The sequence below is a fragment of the Micropterus dolomieu genome, linkage group LG18 (genome assembly GCF_021292245.1).
Source record: "Micropterus dolomieu isolate WLL.071019.BEF.003 ecotype Adirondacks linkage group LG18, ASM2129224v1, whole genome shotgun sequence".
NCBI classification, from domain to species: Eukaryota; Metazoa; Chordata; class Actinopteri; order Centrarchiformes; family Centrarchidae; genus Micropterus; species Micropterus dolomieu.
In genome coordinates this window covers 32,648,712-32,665,029 of record NC_060167.1, presented here as the reverse complement: position 1 = coordinate 32,665,029, position 16,318 = coordinate 32,648,712, and the positions used below count along the sequence as shown (strand labels likewise).

The 16,318-nt window shown below is 42.1% G+C and overlaps 1 protein-coding gene and 1 long non-coding RNA gene across 3 annotated transcripts in view; one reads left to right on the top strand and one right to left on the bottom strand.

The window, feature by feature from the left end:
- The window catches only part of pdzrn3b (PDZ domain containing RING finger 3b), a 169,916-nt gene that overhangs the window by 144,510 nt on the left and 9,088 nt on the right, over positions 1–16,318 (top strand). The window lies entirely within an intron of this gene.
- LOC123987392 lies at positions 11,899–12,587 on the bottom strand. Its single transcript, XR_006829115.1, has 3 exons — positions 12,523–12,587; positions 12,361–12,399; positions 11,899–11,948 (listed from the first exon to the last, which is right to left on the bottom strand). It is a non-coding gene; the product is annotated as an uncharacterized LOC123987392 (long non-coding RNA).

Sequence of the window (16,318 nt, the reverse complement as noted above, 5' to 3'; positions counted from 1 at the left end):
AAATATGGACACTCTCCACAGGAAAGGGCAGAGCCGTCTGTACTTCCTGAGAAGGCTGGGGTCCTTCAACATCTGCAAAAAACTGCTGCAAATGTTTTATCGGTCTGTGGTGGCCAGCGTCCTCTTTTATGCTGTAGTTTGCTGGGGTGGAAGCAGCAAGAAGAGAGATGCCGGTCGACTGCACAGACTGGTGAGGAGAGCTGGCTCAGTGGTGGGCTCAGAGCTGGACTCTCTGGTGACAGTGGCAGAAAGAAGGACCCTGGACAAACTGCTGTCCATACTGGACAACGCCCACCACCCTCTGCACAACACCTTCATCGGGCAGAGGAGTGTGTTCAGTGGCAAGACTGCTGTCCAAGCACAAGCTCCACCAACAGACTTAAAAACTCCCCCTGGCCATCAGACTGTACAACAGCTCCTAGCCATGGCAGGGAGGACAATAGACAAATCTATCTATCATGTTATGCCTATTTCCACTTTTATTTTGCTGCCTCTACAAATTAGCAAATTCTTCCAAAGACAGCAGAACAAACGACAAACTACATAATCATAACTAAAAGCCAAATTAGCCCTAATATCTTTCTAATTTCAGCAGAACCCACCACTACAAGCAAATAAGGTATAGCCATAGACTGGCTATAGCACAACACTTGATCATAGAAACTGTGCACAGGCTGTATGATCATGTATACTAGTTAAGATAAGACTGCACTAAAGGAAATTCAGGTGCAACAGCAGCAATTATATATGGTGAAAATAAAAGAAAAGCAGCTTCTCCCGTCAGACTGCACCTCTGTGCTATTTAATGCATAATATAATGAGCAAAATAAAACACGGTAATTATAGATCACATAGAAACTCTGCAAGATCAAATACAAGCCTTCAATGAAGAGTAAATTATGTCTAAGTGAGAGAAAAAGTCCTGAGTGGATCCAGAGGTTACTGAATCAGCTGTAGCTGTACTTTCCAACTTGTGGTGTGACCAAGTGGACTGGGACTCTGCTGCAGATAGCTGATCCAAAGCTGTGACACCAAGTGGTCCTTCATGTCCAGGTGAAACATCTTTGTCTGCAGGGGGGACGACAAGTCAGTGGGGAAAAACTGGAGCTTGTGTTAACCTCAAACACCTCTAGTGTAGACTTTAGGCCCTAATAGGCAGCTGAGCGGGAGCCAGGAGACTGAGCATGGGGCAATAAACACAGGGACAGACGGGAACACTGGAAACACAGTGAAGTGAAAGAACAAAAGGAGACACTATAGGAAAACACTGATGACAATCGCATTAATCACCATTCACTCCCTGGTCAAATGACATCGGCAGCGATGCAGGTAGTGTCCTCTGTTTCTGATTAGCAGATGTCTATCAGGCCTCAACGTTACATCCATATGTGTGTAGTAATAATACCATACTAGGTCTGCCGGCTGAGACTTTATAGCTGCGCTGTTATGTTTTTCAGAGCACACAAACACTGTAAACACACACCTGTCACCTGCCCAGCATGGTGCTATTACCCACAAACACAGCTTCTACACCTTATCTTTACAGTTTATACACACAGCGAGGATAATAGCTGCATTTAAAACCTGCATGTACCGACAGTAACGTAACTCATGCATGTCAGCAACAGTTAGCCTAATATAGCTAACTTGGTAATGTTATCATATCTTACCTGCTGTACTGTCCGCTGCTTTCTCGTCACATGGATAGCATTCCTTTCACTGTTGACTTTGTGTGTGAGGCCACATGGACAGAAATGCTGTACACTTTTAGTTATGGTATTATAAATGATAGTCCTCCCTCCAGCCCTGCTCACTTCCTCTGCTTGCTTTCATGGCAGTGTGCTGGCAGTCAGAGCTCCCCCTGCAGTCCATAAAGTGCCTCTGCACCTCAGCTCTTCCAAACCCTCCCTGCAGCCTTTGGGTCACGCCTCCTCATTTGCATACACGACTCAATCCTCAATCCCCAAAACCCCAAATTCCCAATCCTAAAGGCGACAGGGGAAATTATCTGCTTGTGACATCGGAGCCAGAATGCATGACAGCCATCCGGCCGGTCGAGCTGGACCGCGTAATGTGGGAGAAACAAGCTGAGTGGCGGCCACTAGCTCCACAGAGGCAGTGGCCGGGTGAGTGAGGGAGAGGTCTGCTTATGACATCGGAGCCAGGCTGTATGAAGGCCGTCTGGCCAGCTACAGCCGGTCCGTGTAGGGTGGAGGAAATGTGTGAAAAGGCGGCCACTTACTCGGTAGAGACAGCGGCGGGCTCAGGAAAAAGCTCAGAGCTTTAGGGCTCTGTTTTTGTTTTATTTCAAAACAATTTGGTCTTGGAACAAAAGTACAAGCAGAACAGGAACATGAGGCACACATGTAGATTGTCATTGGCGCTTCCGGGGGATTGGACCCAAACAGGCCAAACCCGGCGCCCTGGGAGCGCAACACTGAGCCAGCGGAGCAGATGTCGGCGGGGCTGGAGGTCGGGGAACGACTTAAGGAGCTGTGCCCGCGGCCGCCTCGGGCCGGCTGTGCCGTTGGTGGTCTCTCCTACGGTCGTGTTGGGCCCACCGGAGCATCAACCAGCTCCTTCCTGGTAGCCTCTGGAACGATGGATTGTTGAAGCCACAAAATCCGGTGTGCCTGTGTCTGCCAGATGGCTATCCGGGCAGCAGTGACAGCTGTGGTGGCGGACTCGGTGAGCTGCGCGCTGGCTCCCTTGCTGATTTCCTCTTTTTGGAGTTAGCCGCCAGCTTGGTGAAGGATGAGGCGATCAGCGCCGTGTTGTTGGCAGAGGTGGAGCTCTGAAAGGAGCACTGGTGGGTCCTGTCAACGATGCGAGCCAACCACTGCGCCACCTGGGAGGCCAGGATGCTGTCTGGCCTGGCTTTACCCCAAAGAAGGTGGTGAGGTTGGGCTCCAGGGGAGGGACTGGGGGAAACCCCAGATCTGTAAATCTCTCCACCTTGGTGATGGGAACGTAGGTGGAGACAGGAGCCCGGAGAACCTTCGGACCCATAGTGACCCCCTCCTGGTACCGTTTAATCGGAGGGAAGCGCGGCCAGACCGGGTCTAGCTTATCCGGCTGACTAAGAGCGAGAACGCCGGCCATTTCACAAACTACATAAGTGCACCACAGTATTCACTCGTCATAGTGCACAATTAAGATGTGACAGATATTAGCCCTTTTGAATAGATACTTTGGGACAGTATCCCATAGTGGCAATATTTTATATCATAGGGACACATTTTTTGCTGTGCTTCCGCTCTAATGTATTTATATATGTTATAATTACTTTAGTATTTTCAGAAGATACGGTGATATCTTACATACTTGAAAGTACTGTGAAATACCTGATGCTACAACAAGCATTTTCTTTTATTACCTCAGGGAGTCGAATGTTAATTTCTTCCTTTTGTTGAAGCAGAATAAATCCTGCAGTCGAGCTGAACGCAAGCTAAAGTCTACATAAAGGATTTAAGAACACACACCCCCTGACACCCACCACGCTAGGGGGCAACACTATCAGATTCTTAAACTGAAATACTTAAATTGATTCTATATTAATGTATATTGTCTTCTATGTAGCAAAAGGGAGTTAAAAAACTCAATTTCACTCTATAACTTGTTATATTGTTACAATAAACCCACCTACCTACCAAACCATAAGCTGGATCACAAACACATACCCTTGTAGTGTGCTATGGTAACCAACAGAGGGTGGTGTTTACTTTCAGATGACATGCCCTGAGACTTGTACTGAGCCTCCTGCCAAGACAAACAGGAAATGCCAACAAAGGTGCTATATATTCATCTTGCCCAATGAATGTGTAATCAATACCTTTTGAGGTGGCAAGATTAACATTCCTCCCAAGGAAAATATCAACATGATACATATACATCACTAAAATATATACACTATACTATGATTTTTTATGTCAAATGCCAGCCTCCCTCTCACTTAGTATGATACACACACAAACACATTTCATACAATGACAACTGGTAATTTTCCAGGCTGTGTATGAAAGTGAAAGAAAAGGTACTACAGCAAAGATGCATAGCATACTGTGAAAATGACATAGGCCGAACTGCCTTATACAGTATGTTCCCACGGGATCAGGTCCTTTCTGAGTCGCTGATCTCAGATCAATATTTTCATTTAAATGATATTTACTGAATCTGAATTTTACATGTGCTGCATTTCTTGTCCCCATGTTTTAAAATACTACCTTGCTGCATTTTGAGCCAGATTATTGTACTGCTCAAACGTCCACGACCCTAAAGGTGGTCACCAGTCACTGACGCACATTTAACATATTATACAGACTAGGAGCCACGTTCCAGGTTGGTATTGTCTTTTTGGTCACTGGATGGATTGAAGAAGTTTTTTTTTTTGAGTACGAAGTTTTACAGGCACTGTTTTGTCTTCTCAATTCCCATGAACCACCAGTGGAAGGAACGGATTAAACTGATGCTGAAATAACTACAACATGATGCCAATTTGTTAAACATGCTTTGTCAGGTCTGTCAGCAAGTCCGCAAGACAAAGACTTTTCAAATGTTTGTTTTCTGAATGGAGTTTGGATTGATCAGGACTATGCTAACTTGTTCACAGTAAAGTAAAATGATAGCTGGAATAAAATTACAGGCATATTTTCTGAACTCACCATGTAGTTCAACTTCATCGTATTCTTTTTTCGAAGCAATGTCCAGTGTTGTTTGTTTTTTTATTAGTGGATAACACAAACAGTGGAACTGGAAATACACGGTAGCTTGCTGCTAAAAGCACCCCGAAACGCTAGTCGGCAGTAGCGGTACAGCATCCACTATGTTGACTTTTGCTGGCCGAGCAGGCTAACTTCCCGTTAGCCCTCCGCTAATGTGAATGGGGGTAAAATTGTATACATGCGGCTGGTGTAGCCTTTTTATTTGTTATTGACCTAATGGCTCACTTTCTGATAGTGAAACTTGTCATTTCGCTCGGGTTGTGACGGTCAATCCACTGTGTTACAGCCCTGTTTTGGCCGATAGTAAAAGTTACTTCAAAGAAGGGGTGGGAATCACCAGAGGACCCACGATACGATATTATCACGATATTTATGTTGCGATTCGATTTTATTGCGATTTTAAATATATTGAGATATATTGCAATTTATTACCTTTTTCCAACTTCCAATTAGGTCCCTAAAGTCAAACTTTGTCAACATCTGTTTATCTAAAAAGATCTAAACAGACATTTCTCTGTTTGTTCATATCACTTTTTCAGTCCTCTATATGGTCCTGTTAAGTTTTCTAGTGGACTAAAAAAGCAATAGATTTTATTATTCTAGCACCGAAGATTTAAAACTCTTGTACTTGAACGTAAACGCCCCCTTAAGTCTGATTTCCGACTTGGAAAATCGGGAAAACCGCACTACCCCAACTTTGTGATCCAAGATGGCTGCTCTGAGTATGAACAGTTAGTGAAAGCCGTAGTTTATACTGTTTATTAGCACTTTTGTGTACTTGTGTCTCATAGAAATTTTCTACAAATGCTGCGACATCAGGCGAAAGATAGTTTCAACTTTGTGCGCTTGCAACAGCCTTGTTCCTGTGAGGTTTTATTGTCATGTGACATGGTGACATTTTGCAGTGCTGGCAAAAGTCGGACTACATTTCTAATCCACTATCGTCCCTTCTAACATGTGGAGGAGACTTTGACCCAGCTGAGAGGATCTTCCTGCAGTCAGCAGGTTCCTCTCTACAGGATGCTGGTAGATGATGGAACAAGCCCTTCAACTGACATTGAAAAACACAGACGGACCAGATCCAATGTCAGCACTCCCCATCCTCCCACAACCCCCAGCTCCTCTCCTTCCCTGACCTTCTTCTCCTCCTTTCACTGTCCTCATCTCCGTTTGGCTCTGTTCCCTCATTCTTGCTCCCTCCATCCCCTCTCTCACTCTGCAGCACTAACGGATTTCTTTCAAGAAAAACATAAAGCTTAATTATGATATTAAGGGCTAAAAGTAAGTTTTTAATATTTCAATGTTTTTTACTCCTAATTATATTACTGAAAAAAGCTCCACACATATTCCAGTTTCAGGACCCTCCCACATAGATCATAGTGGTATAACATTGACCACATGTACTGTACATATAACAAAAAAATCTACACGACTTTCATTATGCTAACATGCATGTTCAGATATAATTAGCATATTTGACCATCTTTGTGAGAAATGACACGTGTATATTTGTCAACATACATGTGTTCATATATACAATAAATACATATGTTTATAGCATTTATTGTATGCCTATGGTATCCTAGGTTATGTTATCCTTGCATGTGCACACACGTGACCTTACTTTGCACCACATACATCTGAACTTATGAAGTATAATGCTGTATAAAACAATATAATAGTATAATACTCAATGATTTTGATTTGACCATATGTAATATTGGATGCGAGCAGTAACATATGATTGATTTGTATACCATTGGGGTGGCTGTGGATAAGGGATAGAGCGGTCTGCTTATCAGAAGGTCGGTGGTTCAATCCCCAGCATCCTGTGTATGCTGAAGAGTCCTTGGGCAAGTCACTGAACCCAAATTGTGTATGAATGAGTTAATTTCTGTTTCTGATGTGTAGTAGGAACCATGGCTTCTGCTCACTAGTGTACTGTAGTGCGCATGCGCCAACGTGCATGCAGCCAGTTTCAGTTGCTCCGTCGTTCGTCGTCTTATTTCTAACTTTTTAACTTTCTTTTTATATCTCACGTGTGTGATTCTTGGACTATAAGTAATTTAAACTACACTCTCTCTAATCATGCAAGTTGAAAGAGTTTTAGTAAGCCACGGCACCGTTGTGCAGCAACTACATGGCCGCTTTGTTCATACTCGGGACCAGCTGATCACACTGAAGCCATCCGGGGTGCCCAGGCCCACTGACATTCCCACTGAGATCTGGAGGAGGACATAGGGAGGATGCAGAGGAGGAACGAAACGGCGAGGGAAGAGAGAGGGGTCCAGACAACTGAGACTTATGAGAAGGAGATTTAAGCTGTGTCTCCCCTCTTTCATCATGGGCAACGTGAGATCACTAGCTAATAAGATGGATGAGCTAACAGCGTTAGCCTGGAGTCAGAGGGAGTTCCGGGAGTGTAATTTAATGTGCTTCACGGAGACTTGGCTACACTCGGATATTCCTGACCACAACGGCTCCATCGATGGCATTCAGACTGTTCGGGCCAACAGGGATTGTACCGAGAGGGGTAAGCGTAAAGGTGGGGGGCTTGCCGTTCTAGTTAACAACAGATGTAATGCCGGTCATATTACGGTTAAACAGCGTAACTGTAGCCCGGACACTGAACTGCTTGCTGTGGGACTCCGGCCATATTATCTGCCACGGGAAATGTCACATGCCATCGCTGTAGCTGTTTACATTCCGCCCTCTGCCAACCCGACATCGACTTGTAACGTCACCCACACCGCCATTGCTGAACTTCAGAATTAACACCCGAGTGCCCTCATAGTGATCTCGTGTGACTTCAACCACATTACCATGACCAGCAAACTAACCAACTTCCCCCTGTATGTGAGCTGCCATACTAGGGGGAAGGAGAGGAGAGGACCCCTACCCCCCCATCGCAACCTAGTTCAAATCAATCCCTGCTATGTGCCTCAAGTGAAAAGGCAGCCTGCGACCACAAGGACGGTGATGAGATGGTCGGAGGAGGCCTATGAGACTCTTTAGGGATGTTTCGAGGTAACAGACTTGGATGCACTCTGTGAGCCACATGGAGAGGACATTGATGGGCTTCCTGAGTGTATCTCAGACTACATTAACTTCTGTGTGGACAGCACTGTCCCAACAAAGACTGTCCATTGTTACCCAACACAACAAACCGTGGGTAACAAAAGGACATCAAAGACATCCTGAATGCTAAGAGGAGGGCTTTCAGAGATGGTAATAGGGAGGAGGTGAGGGCCATTCAGGGGGACCTGAAGGTAAAGATCTGGGAGGCTAAGGAGGAAGCTGGAGTGTAAACTCCAGCAGAACAACATGGGGGAGGTCTGGAGCGGCATGAGGAACATCACTGGCTTCAGACCATCTGGCAGTAGAGGAACGAACTTAATCTGTTCTTTAACAGATTTGATGCTATGGCTCCTGCCCATCGTCCCACTAACTCAGCTGCTGTCTGCCCTCAAACACCACCAACCCCACTACTCCCCCATCCTCCTCCTCACTGTCCCCCACCCTCCTCCTGGGAGACACCTATTCTCCCTTCCTTTGGCTCTCTGCTTAACTGCTCTCTCCAGTCTGACTCCTCCTGTCCCCCTCCTCCACCTGTAACCTCTGTGTGCCTCACTGCTGACACCAGACTTCAACTACCACACAGAGTCCTGCCATCTTCAGAAGTTTTCTGATGACTCTGGTCAGAGAGGAGGATGCTGTCCAAACTACATGTCATCTTGGACAATGTCTCCCACCCACTCCATGACGTGCTGCTCAAACACAGGAGCACTTTCAGTGCAAGACTTATTCCCCCAAAATGCACCACAGAGCGCCACAGGAAGTCGGTCCTGCCTTTGGCCAAGAAACTTTATTACTTCTCTTCCCTCTAAGTGTCTGACACACAGACACTTAGTTAGTTTTAAACTGGACATTACTGTTAATGTAATGTAAACATATCTGTTGTGTTCAATAACACCTGCTTAATTACTTAATGTGCAATACTATCTGCTGCAATTCTGCTGCTGCTATTTATTCATTATTACTGTTCACCATAACAATTCCTTTAAAGGTTCATTGTGTAAGTTTTAGTGACATCTAGTGGTTGGACATCTAGGATTGCGAATTGCACCCCCCCTCCCCTATCCAAATGTAAATGCTCCGTACTTGTATAGCACCTTTCTAGTCTTTTCGACCAAAGCACAAAGCGCTTTTACACTACATCTGCATTCACCAGTCATACACATTCATACACTAAGTGCTCAAACGGAAACTAGCATTCACACTCATTCATTGAGACACTTCGACACGCAACCAGGGGGACACTTCAACAGGGGGAGCCAGGATTGAACCACCAACCTTCCGATTAATGGCCAACCCGCTCTACCCCCTGAGCCACAGCCGCCCCAAGCGAGTAGTATAGCTACGGTACCTGAAACAGGACAAATATGTCATCTATGAGATAGCAGAGTTGCCAGTCAGGTTTCTTTAGATAGATATATTAAGAAATTATATTTACTTAATTATTCCGTAAAACCATATGTTTTAAAAAAATATTATTATTACTGTATTACTTGTTCATTAATAAACAGCAGCCACATGAAGAAATGAAGTGCTACATGATGTCTCATACTCCTGTAATTATATACAACTTGAGAGGGTTGGCTCATCTGGACTAACATACCAAAGTAAATGAAGAACATCTTAAAAACTATCACATCTAGTGCATCAAGTATGACCACTGACAGATAACAGGACAATGTAAGCCTCACTGTTTCTGCACCACAGTCCATTACCAGTGTTGAGCAGTAGCGTTGCTACAAGTAGCGCCGTTACTAGTTTAACTACATTTCTCAGTAGCTTGGTGCTAGCTTCGCTATTTTTTTAATCAAATAGCATTTCAGTAACGAAGTAACAATCCTTGGGCTGATTTCTGCGACTTCGCTGCAGGGAAATTGAGACGTGCGATTGAGTTTACTTTCTATTGTGATAGTTATTGTAACACCTCTTGTGAGAAGGATCAGGGTCCAGCCTGGACACATCTTCCTCTAGTGAGGAAGAAACTTTGTAGTGGCAGAAACTTGTTTCCATGAGATGAGATCTCTCTCTCTCTCTCTCTCGCCCATTGCCATGAATGTTTAGATTTAGGTTGCAATGTTGCCAGAGCACAAATTCACATATAAACAATAAAAAATATATAATTAATTAATAATGTGATAATTAAGTAGCTCGGAATGAAAGTAACAAGGTGATTTTCTCAGAGCCCTGACTGTATTTGCAGTCCAAGCTGTGACCTTCAGCATGCAACCCTTGATGGAGCTGCAAAATATCGCAGAATTTCATCGTTTCCCGCGGCTGTCTTCGGAAAACAATTTTAGAGCACAGCAACATATTTCTGAAGCAGTGTCTCTTGTTTCAAGTGTCACAGTAATGATTAATCTACAGGTTATTTAGTGCCCTTTACACACCCTAAAGTTTGCCCCTGTCAGAAAACAGACCTGTCTGTGAATTGAATTGTTGGTATCAAACACCGCTGCACTAATCTGTCCAACACAACGCTGTCAATGTCAGAGACCCATCTTCAAAACAGTTATTAGCAAGCATGTAAAGATCCTAGCTAATAAGGATAGCTATGTTAACTTTGGAAAACAGCTGTCGAAGTTAGCACGCTGTATAACTAGTCAACAGGTTCGTTCGAGATAACTGGCGTTAACTGAGTTTTCGCTGACTTGATAGGGGAATAAAAACAGCGCCATCAAGAGATTTTGATATTTTGAGATGAACATACATTTTTGTTTCTTTCTTCACCGCGCCGAAGGTAACGCTCTTTTATACTGAGAAAAGAGGTAGATGCAAATTTCAGCAGGTAGCCTACAACATCCGTTTCGTTTTGCCGAATTATGCATTCACTTATATAAATCTAATCCAACAACATATTTTTTCTACCAGCGCAGTAAAGATTTAGCTGTCTGATCTGAGCTTCCAGCTACCGTTTTATTGCCAATTAGTGATCAGATGACTGTGTCACAAATATAACCGACAAAGCCAAAACAGAGGCTGGAGAGAGAGAGTAACTACATGAAATTAGTCCAACTAGCCTTCATATTTTACACCACAAGCCAAAGCCAGCGCTGGAGAATAAACCAATGCAACTAACCTTACATTATTTTCCTGGGCAGTAAAAGTTTAGCCGGCTGATGCTTCCATGCTCTAAGCTAAGGTTACGGTTTTATTGCCAATTAATGTTACTGATCAGCTGATTGTCTCGTTAACGTAACCGACAAAGCCAACCCGCAGGCTGGAGAACAAGTAGGCAACATGAAATTAATACAACTACATATTTTACACCACTGACAGGGGAAACACCTCACGTCTCTCTGTGATTATGGCCAGCTTCTAGCTAAAGCTAACAAACAACAGCTTTCATTTGCATCGCTTAAGTCTGACAAACTTAAGTTAATTACCTGTCCAGCAGAAAACTGACAGAAACATCTGTCCTACATTATAGCCTTCCATCGGGGAAAATTTCTGTCATCAGCTGTTTGTATCTGTCCAGACTCCTCTGGCTTCATGGTATAAAGATCCACAGGCTGTCAGCTCTCGTGCTAAATAATGTGTGAATAAAAGTGAGTTAGACTTTTATGTCATCCTTTCAAAACTGTTGAAAGTTATACAAATGTATGATGAGCGATGACTATATCTCCCCTAATGAAATACTGAACTGTTTTTATTAAAGATATTTTGAGATGAACTTACATTTTTGGTTCTTTAATGTGTGTCACACTATAGGACATTATGTCACACTAAAGGACATTAATGGTAGTTATTGCATTAAAGAGGAAGTAAATGGTATTACATTAAAGCATTTTTATTTAACTTTCAATATTTCATTTTGATACAAACAATATCAATATCAACCGTGTTTTAAAAAACAAAACAAACAAATTTTCTATTGACATAATTAAAGTTGATTCCTTGATAGAGCAAACCTTGTGTAATTATTTTGGTGTTAGAGAAGAAAGAAAATGTAATTAAAATACAATAAAAAACAATATAAATGTCAACCATGTTGTTCAAAAACTAAATAAGTGAATAATGTTTTTTTTTATTTCATTTCACTTTACTTTCTTTGTTGTTCTCTTAGGACCTACTCCTTTCTGTGTGGATCCCTGATCCCTCTATACTTCAGTGTCCTCTCTCTCCCAACCATTTCTCTCCCTCATTTCTTCCTATCTAAAGAAGAAAAAATTACGTTTCACATTACTGATTACTTATTTCATGACACTTTATACCAGTACACATTTTCTGCAAAAACAGCTGAAAATATTTTTTTACTGTAATTTTTGCATTTCAAAACATTAAAAATTTACAAAATAGAATACAAAGGTGTTAAACAAATCTTAATTAATCATTTAAAGAGACTTTGTCCTCTTGTGTGACATCTTTGATGTTTCAGCCTTTTTGTGCCAGTTAATGACCATGCTATACCTAGCTAACCTGTCATTAGCAGTTAGCAGCACACATTAGCTAAATGTTCTATAATTATGTACTGAATTGAATTAAAAAATATAATTAAGGGCTGTCACACCAAAGGACAAAAAAACTTAAAGCTAAATATTTGAACTATTCTGAGACAAAAACTTACCATGTGCACATCATGGGCTTCAGTGGGTGCTTTTCAAGTCTTGAAAAATACAACCGTTATAAGCTTTTTATGAAATGACAACACTATGGTCAAAGTTTGGTTAGGTTTAGGCACAAAAATCATTTGGCAGGTTAGGGAATAATAATGGCTTAAAATAAATACTTCATCAAATAGAATAGAATAGAGTATAATAAGAACTGGATACTGGGCTCAAAGATGGCTTCCATGATTGCTTCCACATTGTGCGTCCCACTGCACGCTCATTGGTGTTTCCCACTCGGCCCATACACTTCGCATTAACATCGCTTTTCATAGCACAAAGGCTAATACTTGACCTTGTTTGCAGTTCTAGGTCTTCTGTCGACAGTTTTACAGAGGTCTCTTTTATACATCTCAGTTTTTCTTCCTTCAGCCCAAGAACATGCAACTCAAGTGTTTAGAGACTGCAGAGCTCATAGGTACAGCATGTGTGATCATCCTCATCCATCTGTGTTAGCCATTAAATAAGCTGGCCACCTGCCCAGCCTACAGCAACCCTTGTGTACAATGCATCCTGAGACACACATATGAATGCAGTAAGTAACAACTTGAATACGACATAAAGCAAGATAATGTGTATACATAATACTGTGTGTGTGTGTAATGCACTATACATACACTTCCCCTTTCACTCATTCAGAGATGTGTTGAAATGTGAATGTACACGCGCATGATGTGCGTAACAGTCGTGCACGTGAATACATTTTTGCTTAATAAAAACAATTATTAATAAATGTATTAATTAAAAATTAATAAAAATAAAATTAATAATAATAATAAATAAAAATAAAAAAAAGATTGGGGTCATAGCAAGGTTGAACAACAAAGAGATGGAGGTGTGAAAATGGGTGTTTGTATTTAGACACGTCCGGCCTTATCCTCTATTAGCTGCGATGGGGGTCGATCACCAAAACATGAAGACGGGTGCGAAAAGGGGGGTTTGTGTATATGGGATGTCCGGTGTTATCCTCTAAAAGCGAATGTTTGGGAGTGGCTTTAGCAATCGGTTGTATATATCGGGCTAGTTTTTTTGACTTACATCGGACCGAGAGCGTGGAACAGGGTGACTTAACGATTTTTTGGGTCAATCCGTATCGGACAGAGCTATCTTCGTGCAGAACAACAGCGCCATCTTTGCAGCATCACAATCATGGACGTCACAGGTAATCAATTGGGAGTAACGACTCCAAAACGACGTATAATTATAGATCCTGTTGCAAGGAGTATGGCTCCCAGAAAGAAGACTCCCCCAACAACATTGGCTGATTTTCTGGACCGAAAGGCTCGGGCGCCTCAGTTTGAATGGGCGGTGGAAGATTTTAGAATGTCGGGATTCTTGTTTGAGCACGGATCAGTTTATGTTTATACAAGAGAGCTTGATGAAATTTTTCTTTGTGAAAGCACACCACACACCAAAGACTGGAATTACTTCAGAAACAAAGTCTGTAAAGATATGAGTGCTTCAAAAGGAGTCTATACCACACAATGGTGTGGGTCTGTGCCTGGAGAGCTCTACTGTGTAGAGACAGACCTTGAAGTCTACGACCCAGAATCCTACATCTTTTTTAGATCGTGCAAGGAAATTTCTATCATTCAAAAGGAAAGGATGGGAACCCCAGAGCAACAAAAAGGCTACCCCATCACGTCTAAAGAGTGGGAGACGTGGTTTAGCACCGGCTTTGTGGTCCAGTGGGGAGAATGGGATAGAACCCTTGAAATCTTCTCGCACATTGATAAATTATTCAGATGGTATAAACCTTATGTTAGCTATGTAGGGATCAAAAGAAAACTTTTTGGTCCTGAGGACAAGCAAGATGAACAACAAACAGCACCGCAGACAACCTCAAAGACCTCCACGACGGGGCTGATGGTGACATAAAATGTTTTGTGCAGGTACGAGGACATGTGCAGCGGGTGAGGGTCTATCGAGCAGCCCTAAATATTTTCCATTACTCCAGGATGAGGATAACTCATGGGTGGATGACTATGGCAAAGAACTGGGGAAAAGAAATTTAACATTTCTCGTTCCTGAAGAAAAAGCAGAAGAGGACAAGAGCAGGGCCAAGCGGAATGGAGCAAAAAACAACCTCACACATGCATTTTTTTTTATTGATTGATTTTTATTTAGAAGGGACCATGTGCAATTAATAACATAAATGTAAACATTTGATGCATTACACCAGAGTTAGCCTTAGGCTAATTTACATCTGCAGTCCCCAAATACAAATAAATACAAATACATACAATATAAATATCGACATTGTTCAAAAATACACGGCATATCAAACATAAAACATCAGACATTGTTCAAGAGCATATACCATGTACTTAATGCCCTTCACTGGCACACACACACACACACACACACACACACACACACACCACAATCACAACATACAATGGTACGCCAACACCCAACCCCTTCTCAACCCTTACGTCAACCCTACAATAAGAAGGTAAATGTGAGTTAAGGAAAAAATTATTTTACCAACTGACAAAATAGTGGGTGCATTGTTGTGAAAGTTTTAGATGTTTTTTTAAGTTATCTTTAAAGGCCCCAAACAAGTCACAAGTTTTTATATCATCTGAAATTGTGTTCCATTGTTTCACAGCTTTGATAGAAAAGGCTGCCTGCCCAAATGCTGAATAGCGAAAGGGTACAGTGCAGCTATATACGGAAACTATTCTAGTTGTCCTCACAGAACCACGATAACAGACAAACTCACGCAAACAGGTGGGGGCCAGACCTTTTAAGATTTTATAAACTGTGCATAAATTTGAGAATATTCTAAAATTTTCAAAAGTTAGTAGATTGTACTTATGTAGTACGTCACAGTGATGGTACCTGAGTGGCTTTTTGTCTAGAATTTTCAAGCCCTGTTTGTACAGGGATTCTAAGGGCCTAATTGTTGTTTGGGTAGCCTGCCCCCAGCAGGTAATACAATATGCGATGTGTGAAAAAATAAGGGCATGTAAGAATATCTTAGCAGCCTCTATTGATAGAGAGGATCTAATCTGTCTATAATTTTTCAAATTGTATTTAATAATTTTTGTCATTGTCTTTGTGTTTTTTGAAAGTCAGGTTTGGATCAAGCAGCACTCCAAGATATTTAATTTCAGTAACAGTCTCAATCTGTTCACCTTTAAAGCAGATGTTTATGTCTAGGGTGTTTAGTTTAGCTTTGGAAAAGAACATGCCTTTCGTCTTACCTATATTCAAGGTTAGGCAGGATTGGTCTAACCACTCGGCCACTCCAACCAAGGCGTTGGTTAATTTAGTAGCAGCTTGTTGAGTTGATGTTGCATGGGTGTACAAAACTGTATCGTCAGCATAGAGTTGTACCTCTACATCATGACAATGCTGAGGTAGGTTATTAATGTATAAGCTAAAGAGTAGTGGGCCTAACTCAGATCCCTGAGGCACACCCGTTGTGTACCCCAAGGAGCTGGAGCACGTGTCATTGATTTTTACACACTGCCTTCTATTGGATAGGTAAGACGAAATCCATGCAAGTGTTTTGGACGAAAGATTGAAGCTAATGAGTCGAGACATGAGGAAATTGTGATTAACTGTGTCAAAGGCCTTCCTTAAGTCCAGAAACACAGCTCCCACAACTCCTCCTTTATAAAGAACAGATCTATTTGGAATTTGCTCTGTTAAGTATAGAACTGCTGTTTCTGTGGAGTGAAGTTTTCTAAATCCAAACTGGACTGAATTTAGACCAGGGTTGCAACTGTTAATGTGATCTGTTAGTTGGTTAATGACCACTTTTTCAGCAACCTTGGAACTTACTGGTAACAAGCTAATGGGTCTGTAATTGCTGACTACATGGCGGTCGCCAGCTTTAAAGATAGGAATTACAATCGCATGTTTCCAGTCTATAGGAAATAAACTATGAGTAATTGAGAGGTTTACTAA